Genomic DNA, 9,707 nt, shown 5'->3' with positions numbered 1-9,707 from the left:
GCTACGGACTCGAGACCCGCGGAAGGCGGGCGGGGGGCGGGGGCAGCTCAGGCCACACCCCTCCTGGCCCACGGGGGGCGCGCATTCTCTGGAGGGACACCTCACCTCAAGAAATGCATCTCTTTTGTTTCCAGTGGGCCACCCTCACACCCTGTCAGGAAGGTTGTCTCTGTGGCCTGGCCTTAGGAAACCTCTCCGCAGGTTTCCCTCAGTTTCCCCGCGCCTCAGGCAAGACTGGAAAGAGGAGTCAGCCAGGGCGTCTGAAGGGAAAGGTGGGTAGAGCGTTCTTCACCCATAGGTCCGCACATAGGTCCCGCGTCGGTAATGGCCTAAGACGTCGTTTTCAACCCGCGCTGTCCTTTAGCCGCTTCAGAATTTCTCGTATTCTCGTGGAAAGAACTTCAGGGCCTGCAGCGAGTTTACTGGAACAACAGCTAACGTGTATTGAGCATTTACTATGTACCTGGCACTGTTACAGATGCTTTACCTATACTAACGCCCTTAAGCCTCATAAAGATCAATGAGGAAAAAGGATCAATGAAGTCGGAACTGTAAATATCCCCATTTTACAGAGAAATAACTGAGTCATATATCATGAAATTTGCCCAAGGCCCTGTGGGTAGTAAATGGCAGTCAAAATTCCAACTCCTACTACCAACTACATTTTCTTGTCATTTAATCGTCTCTGTATGGGAAATCTAGGCTAGCTATAGAAGGTGGAATTGAAGTTTTGGAAACAGCTAAAGGTAAGTATTCAGAGATAACAGTTTATGGTAAATATGTTCTTTGAATATTCACAACACCTTATTTACACTCTGAAGTCCTAATGAATTTGGAAAAGGCAATAATCCAAAGAGGAGGAACTATATATAATGTTATGAACTACAGGGCCCACAGAGAATGGGTTTCTCTAGAAATGTGTTGTCCAATAGCCACTAGCCACATATGGCTACTGAACACTTCAAATGTGGCCAGCTCAAATTAAGATGTGTTTATAGGTGAAAATATAAACTGTATTTCAAAAACTTTGTATAAAAAAAGAATGTGCCCTGGCCGGTTGGCTCAGTGGTAGAGCATTGGCCTAGTGTGTGGAAGTCTCGAGTTTGATTCCCAGTCAGGGCACACAAGAGAAGCACCCATCTGTTTCTCCACCCCTCCCCCTCTCCTTCCTCTCTGTCTCTCTCTTCCCCTCCCGCAGCCAAGGCTCCATTGGAGCAAAGTTGGCCCCGGCCCTGAGGATGGCTCCGGTTGCAATGGAGCAATGCCCCAGATGGGCAGAGCATCGCCCCCTGGTGGGCTTGCTGGGTGGATTCTGTTCGGGCACATGCAGGAGTCTGTCTCTCTGCCTCCCTGCTTCTCACTTCAGAAAAAAAAAAAGAAGTCAACCAATGAATGCATAAATAAAAGTGGAGCAACAAATTGATGTTTCTCTCTCTCTCTCCCCCTCACTCTCTTTGTTCTTCTTCCTCCTTCCTGTCATAAAATTTAAAAAAAGTTGATTATATGTTGAAATATTTGATATTGAGTTAAATAAAATACGTTAAAATTAATTTCTTTTTTTTTTTTTTACAGGCCAGAGAGAGAGTCAGAGAGAGGAATAGATAGGGACAGACAGACAGGAACGGAGAGAGATGAGAAGCATTAATTATCAGTTTTTCATTGCGACACCTTAGTTGTTCATTGACTGCTTTTTCATATGTGCTTTGACCATAGGGGTACAGCAGACTGAGTAACCCCTTGCTCAAGCAGTGACATTGGGTCCAAGCTGGTGAGCATTTTACTCAAGCCAGATGAGCCCGCACTCAAGCTGGCGACCTCGGGGTCTCGAACCTGGGTCCTTCTGCATCCCAGTCTGATGATCTATCCACTGCGCCACCACCTGATCAGGCGTTAAAATTCATTTCACCTGTTTCTTTTTACCTTTATATTGTAGGCTTACTTTCTGTTGGACAGCACTGCTCTAAAGATATAATGGCCCCAGACTGCAGGCAGTTGCTTGGATGGAAAACTGGCAGAAAGACAATGGAAGAGCACAGACTTGAGCCTGGGCTTGCCCAAGACTCAGCCAAAGGAATCCTAAAGGCATATGTATTTCTGGTCAAAAAGATTAAACAAATGAAACAAGGGTGGGAAGTGACTGGAAAACTTGTGCTAGTAGTAAAAGTTTATGTACTATAGAAATGTGTGAATTGGAATGCTTAGTCCTAGTTGCAGTTGGTATGTCAGATGCCAGGTGAATAGTCCAAGGGATATGGTGCTTCCAGCAGAAAATTAGGAGGGATATAAAGGGGTAGATTTGAGAGGAAAAGTACCATTGTAAATAGATAATAGCCTGATGGGTGGCAGCACAGTAGATAGAGCATTGACCTGGGATACTGAGGATGTTTGAAACGTGGAAGTTGCTAGCCTGAGTGGTGGGCTCATCAGCTTGAGTGTGGGGTCACTGGCTTGAGCAAGGGGTCATTGGCTTGTCTGGACTGCCCCCCCCCCGTCAAGACATGTAAGAGAAGCAATCAATGAACAACTAAAATGCTGCTACTAAGAGTTGAGGCTTCTCATCTCTGTGTCTGTGTCTGTCTCTCTCTCACTTAAAAAAAACCCGGTAAAATAAATAGAATTAGTTTATTGGTGTTGTATAATAATTTTTTATTTTATTTTATTTTATTTTTTTACAGAGACAGAGTCAGAGTGAGGGATAGACAGGGACAGACAGACAGGAACAGAGAGATGAGAAGCATCAATCATTAGTTTTTTGTTGCGCATTGCAACACCTTAGTTGTTCATTGATTGCTTTCTCATATGTGCCTTGACCATGGGCCTTCAGCAGACGGAGTAACCCCTTGCTTGAGCCAGCGACCTTGGGTCTAAGCTGGTGAATCAAACCAGATGAGCTCACGCTCAAGCTGGCGACCTCAGGGTCTCGAACCTGGGTCCTCCGCATCCCAGTCCAACACTCTATCCATTGCGCCACCGCCTCGTCAGGCTATTTGGTGTTTTTTGTTTGTTTGTTTTTAGGTTTTTTTGTTTTGTTTTTGTATTTTTCTGAAGTTGGAAATGGGGAGGCAGTCAGACAAACTCCCGCATGCGCCCGACCGGGATCCACCCGGCACGCCCACCAGGGGACAATGCTCTGCCCATCTGGGGCGTTGCTCTGCCGCAATCACAGCCATTCTTGCGCCTGAGGCAGAGGTCACAGAGCCATCCTCAGCGCCCGGGCCAACTTTGCTCCAATGGAGTCTCGGCTGCGGGAGGGGAAGAGAGAGACAGAGAGGAAGGAGAGGGGTGGGGTGGAGAAGGAGATGGGCGCTTCTCCTGTGTGCCCTGGTCGGTAATCGAACCTGGGACTCCTGCACGCCAGGCCGATGCTTTACCACTGAGCCAACCGGCCAGGGCTATTTGGTTTTTTTAAAGTTATAATAATAGATGCTTGTTACAGCAAGTAAAACAATACAATGCAAAGATTAAAGGCAAGGCTTCCCTTGCCCTGAGGTAACAAAAGTGTGTACACCTTTGTAAAAACATGTGCACGTTGTGTTTTTACTTATACACACAACTTTTTTTTAACCCCCCAAATTAACTAAATGTGCAGACTAGGTTTTCTGGGATTTGAAGCTAGTGCCTTTCTCTTCTTTTTCTCTTCTCTTTCCACTGCATTACTCCACTCTCTCTCTCATGTTCTCTTTTTCCTGTCCCCCCCCCATATACACACACACAGGGGAAGGGAAGAAACTATTGAGTCCTTTACAAAAATGACATTTCTTACATTCCTGCATTTTTCTCCCTCAATGTCTTGTATAGAGCCTCTCAGTCAACTGATATAGATCTAATTGATTTGTCACTTCATAATACTTTTTTTAAAAAATATTTTTAAAATTCATTTTAGATAGGAGAGAAAGAGAGAGAGAAGGGGGGATGAGCAGGAAGTTTCAACTCCCTTACGTGCCTTGACCAGAGAAGTGCAGGGTTTTGACCCAGCAACCTCAGCGTTCCAGATCGATGCTTTATCCACTGTGCCACCACAGGTCAGACCCACTTCATATTCCTTGTCCAAAAAAAAAGTTCCCTTTTCTAATTTATAAGAGTTTCATGTTATATTTCATCAGATTGTATTTTTTTGTCTATTAACTTTATTAATGGTCTCTTTAGCCGTAGAAAGACCAAACGTATTTGTGATCAAGATGTTTATCTCTCCTTTCAGAGCATCTGGACTTTTTCAGTGATTCATCAAATTCTTATGTAAATGTTTTCCTTTTTTTTTTTTCCTTTGTACTCCTCTGAAGTTGGAAACGGGGAGGCAGCCAGACAGACACACACCCCCCCCCGCCCCCCATGCGCCAGACTGGAATCCACCCGGCTCGCCCACCAGAGGGGGACTCTCCACCCATCTGGGGCGTCGCTCCACAGCAACCAGAGCCATCCTCAGCGCTCAAGCCAACCTTGCTCCAATGGAGCCTAGGCTGCGCTGCGGGAGGGGAAGAGAGAGACAGAGAGGAAGGAGAGGGGGAGGGGTGGAGAAGCAGATGGGCGCTTCTCCTGTGTGCCCTGGCCGGGAATTGAACCCGGGACTCCTGCACACCGGGCCGATGCTCTACCACTGAGCCAACCGGCCAGGGCCTCCTTTTTCTTTTATAGTGCTTTCATTTTCTGTCTTAAGTATCTCCTCCAGTCCTTGATTATAGGCCTAGTCTCGCAAATGTTCTTCTAATATTCTTTTTTTTTTACAGAGTCAGAGAGAGGGATAGACAGACAGAAATGGAGAGATGAGAAGCATCAATCATTAGTTTTTCGTTGTGCGTTGTGACACCTTAGTTGTTCATTGATTGCTTTCTCATATGTGCCTTGACTGTGGGCCTTCAGCAGACTGAGTAACCCCTTGCTTGAGCCAGTGACCTAGGGTTCAAGCTGGTGAGCTTTGCTCAAACCAGATGAGCCCGGGCTCACGCTGGCAACCTCGGGGTCTCGAACCTGGGTCCTCCGCATCCCAGTCTGACGCACTATCCACTGTGCCACCACCTGGTCAGGCTCTTCTAATCTTTTTTTTTTTTTTTTTTTTTTTAATTTTTTTATTCATTTTAGAGAGGAGAGGGAGAGACAGAGAGAGAGAGAGGAGAGACAGAGAGAGAATGAGGGAGGAGCTGGAAGCATCAACTCCCATATGTGCCTTGACCAGGCAAGCCCAGGGTTTCGAACCGGCGACCTCAGCATTTCCAGGTCGACACTTTATCCACTGCGCCACCACAGGTCAGGCTCTTCTAATATTCTTAATATTTTGATGTTCACATTTAAAGCCTTAATATACTTAGAATTAAGTTTTATTTGTGATATAAAAAATAGGGATCCAACTATTTAAAAACAATTGTAGTTTTTAAATTTTAGGATTAGAGATTACTTATTTTGTAAAAATCCAATTCTGTAACCCTAATCAGCAACTCAGAAGTACCCACGAGGCAGTTCTTCTAAGTGAACTCAAGGATGAAACTGTAGATTAGCCTATTGTGTATGGTGGAGTACTAAACAAAGGAGGTTATATAACAGCTCCATAAACCAGCAAAACTCAAAGGCCAATGAAATCTAAAATATGTTCTCAGAATATAAGCAAAACCAACCTATAGGGAAGAAGGTAGCATGCTTTCCAATAATAATTAATTCTTGCTTAATCTATTCGAACTTTGCATAGGGGTTGCACTAGTTTTCTAGGGCTGCCATAACAAATTACTAGACTGGGTGGCTTAAACAACAGAAATTTATTTTCTCACAATACCAGAGGCTAGAAGTCTGAGATCAAGATGTCAGCAGGATTGGTTTCTTCTGAAGCCTCTCGGTTTGTTGATGGCCGTCTCCTCCCTGGATTTTCACATGGTCTTCCCTCTGTTTGTGTGTCTCTTAGTTTCCTCTTAATTATAAGGACACCAATCCCCCTATTGGATTAGGGCCCACCTATATGACCTCACTTTAACTTAATTACATCTTTAAAGACTCTGTCTCCAAATACAGTCACATTCTGAAGTACTGGGGACTTCAATGTGTGAGTTGAGGGGGGAACACAATTCAGCACATTAACAGAGGTTAATAACACAAGGAATATGATTTTATTCCAATAATATTTTTTTAAAAGAAAGCTTTGATGAGATTTTTATGCTGAAGACTAATTAAAGAAGTAACCAAGGAATTGAGATTATCAGTTTTATAAATCAGTGAACAAGTAAACAAATAAACAAATCAATATGTGATAAAGTAACTTAGGTTAGAGATGAGGAAACAATGATTGGAACTACAAAAACACTTTTCTAGAAGAATATAAGGATTTCTGTTGAGACTAATATTCTTAAAAAAGACAGAAGGGAGTATAGGGTAAAATATCCATGTTTACAGGTGTGTCTGATTTCTTCTAGGTAATGAAATAGGCTTAAACTTAAAAGGTCATTTCAGGTTGTATATTAAAAAAAGTCTTGGCCCTGGCTGGTTGGCTCAGTGGTAGAGCGTCGGCCTGGCGTGCAGAAGTCCCGGGTTCGATTCCGGCCAGGGCACACAGGAGAGGCGTCCATCTGCCTCTCCACCCCTCCCCCTCTCCTTCCTCTCTGTCTCTCTCTTCCCTTCCCGCAGCAAGGCTCCATTGGAGCAAAGATGGCCCGGGCGCTGGGGATGGCTCCTTGGCCTCTGCCCCAGGCGCTAGAGTGGCTCTGGTCGAAACAGAGCGACGCCCCCTGGTGGGCAGAGCATCGCCCTCCGGTGAGCGTGCGGTCGGGCGCATGCGGGAGTCTGTCTGACTGTCTCTCTCCGTTTCCAGCTTCAGAAAAATACAAAAAAAAAAGTCTTAAGTAAATTTAATATAAGTAAATAAAAGGTATTCTATTTATAGGTCAGTAATCCTGAATGGTAGCAAAGGGTGACAGGAGATAATGCCTTCCAGGGATACACATCAAAACCAGAGGGTGGGCCTGACCGGGCGGTGGCGCAGTGGATAGAAAGTCGGACTGGGAAGCGGCAGACCCAGGTTCGAGACCCTGAGGTCGCCAGCTTAAGCAAGGGCTCATCTAGTTTGAGCAAAAGCTCACCAGCTTGAGCCCAACGTCGCTGGCTCAAGCAAGGAGTTACTTGGTCTGCTGTAGCCCCACGGTCAAGGCACGTATGAGAAAGTAATCAATGAACAATTAAGGTGTTGCAATGCGTAACGAAAAACTGATTGATGCTTCTCATCTCTCCGTTCCTGTCTATCTGTCCCTGTCTATCTCTCTCTGACTCTCTGTCTCTGTAAAAAAAACAAAACAAAAAACAAAAAACCCAGAGGGTAGCATACAATGCTTTTTTCAAATCATATTGTCTAAAACTTAAATTTTCCATCACCTCCCTACTCTGCCCTGAAAATCACTGTTGTAGTGTACCACTGATTGAAGAGAGTATGTTAATAATATCCTCATTTGGTAAGAAATTATTCAAACTACACTTTACATGATCATGGTCTCTAAGGTATCTAATGTGACCTAGGAAAGGGATCCTAGTGACATAAGGTTCATGTCCCAGAGATCTTAACCCAATACGCTGCTGTGACCAGAGAGGCTATATAATGTTAGGTGACCTGAACATTAATTAACACCAGGAAAGACACACAGTATCATAAAATCATCTACATCTCCCCTTTGAAAAAGCATCACAGAAATCTGAAACCCATCCCCATGATTAAGAACCCGTTGCTATACCCACCTCATTTTTCACTTAGGAAACTAAGATCCAGAAATATTAAAATAACTTGTATAAGGACACTGAGATAGTTATGATGGATCCAGGAATAAAGCCTCCAAATTCCAATCTAATAATCAACTATTTTAGAAATCATTAATTCTTATTTCTAGTATTCAGGGTTTTTATCAGTGTGGAGTCCTGGTCACTACAACTTAAATATAAAAAAAACGTGTCTAAAGAGAAACAAATGAGCCAGACTAGGAGGTGGTGTAATAGATAGAGCATCAGCCTGGGACACTGAGGACCCAGGTTTGAAACCCCGAGGTCCACAGCTTGAGCACGGGGTCGCTGGCTTGAGTGTAGGATCATAGACATGACTCCATGGTTGCTGGCTTGAAGCCCAAGGTCACTGGCTTGAGCAAGGGGTTCAAGCGGTCACTGGCTTGGCTGGAGCCCCCCCCCCCCCCGCCCCGGGTCAAGGCACATATGAAAAAGCAATCAATAAACAACTGGGGTGCTGCAACTATGAGTTGATGCTTCTCATCTCTCTCCCTTCCTGTCTGTCCTCCTCTCTCTTACTCACTAAAAAATAAAGAGAAACAAATGAGATAATCAAAAAAGATTAGGGATATATTCTTTTATTTATTTATATTCCAACCTCATTCCCAAAAGACTTACAAAGATGCAAATAATATAGTAAGATTAAAACACAGGAAAAAATAAAAATAAAAAAATAAAACACAGGAAAATAAGAATTAGGAAAATAAAGGAAACCAAGAACATGGCTAGCATAAAATATATAACATTAAGTCCTAAACACTTGCTGGAGGTGGGCTACAAAGTGGCTCTAAGTAGTCTAGCATCAATGTGGAGAGAAAAATACAGTCAGTTGAATATTTAGTGTCTTTAAGGTAAAACAAAACAGCAATTCAGGAAAAGCACAACTGAGCTCAGAGAAAATATCTCCTATGCATCTTTATTAAAAAAAAAACCATTATGAACTGTAAACATAATTACCCTTTACAGTATCTACAGCAATTAAGTTTCATAGGGATTTAATATAGACTGCCGTAGTACAATCCGGAAAAAGCAATTCTGTAGAGGCCAATAAAATGCTACCTTTGTACAGGGAAAATCTGGCTTAATCCAGGGACAGAATTAATAGAAGGACATAGAATAGGGTACTTTCCAGACTCTCTGGTCTGTAAAAGATCAGATCTTACTGAAAAATAAAAATGAAGCTTTTGAGAAGTTAAAGAAAAATTAATAGTCATAAAAGCCAAAAATGTATACAAATTTCAGGTCTAGACGATTTTCCTTACTAAATGAAAAGGTTCTTAAATTTTAAGGTTGATGTCATGCCTCTTAATCCCCTGGTTTGCACATTAGAAACTGAATCCTGGGATGTCTAGGGGAATAATCAGCTTAAAAATCCTTATGTCTTTCAAAGAAATTTTGTTTTGGAAATAAAAATGAATAACTATTCTAATTATCCCTAAAGACATTTAACCTAACCCCATGTTTCAGTTCTTATTTATTCTCTTCCTCACATTAGGCTACTATGAGAGCAATTAAAAAAATTTTTTAATCAAATTTATTACAGATTGGCTTTGAGCCCCTCTATGCTTTAGGTACATATTTAGGGGCTGAAATGCTAGCTTTTGAGATCTCTGAAAAATATACCACTTTTGACAAGCCTGTTAAATATTTACACAGCACCCTGGGAACCTATGATGTGTTATTGCTCAAGAAAAGAAACATAATGCAGAAATGAGAGGCTTGGCCCTAGCTGGCTTCTCAGTGGCTAGAGCATTGGTCTGGTGTATGGACGTCCCAGTTTTGACTCCTGGTCAGGACACACAAGAGAAGTGACCAGATGCTTCTCTTCCCCCTTCCTCTCTCCCTTCTCTCCCTCTTCCCCTCTCGCAGCCAGTGGCTCAGTTGGTCTGTCAGCCTCAGGCGCTGATGATAGCTTGGTTGATTAGAGCATCAGCCCCAGATGGAGGTTGCTGGTTGGATGTTGGTCG

This window comes from Saccopteryx leptura, chromosome 2 (genome assembly GCF_036850995.1).
Source record: "Saccopteryx leptura isolate mSacLep1 chromosome 2, mSacLep1_pri_phased_curated, whole genome shotgun sequence".
In the NCBI taxonomy this organism is placed as follows: Eukaryota; Metazoa; Chordata; class Mammalia; order Chiroptera; family Emballonuridae; genus Saccopteryx; species Saccopteryx leptura.
This window is presented reverse-complemented; position numbering follows the sequence as displayed.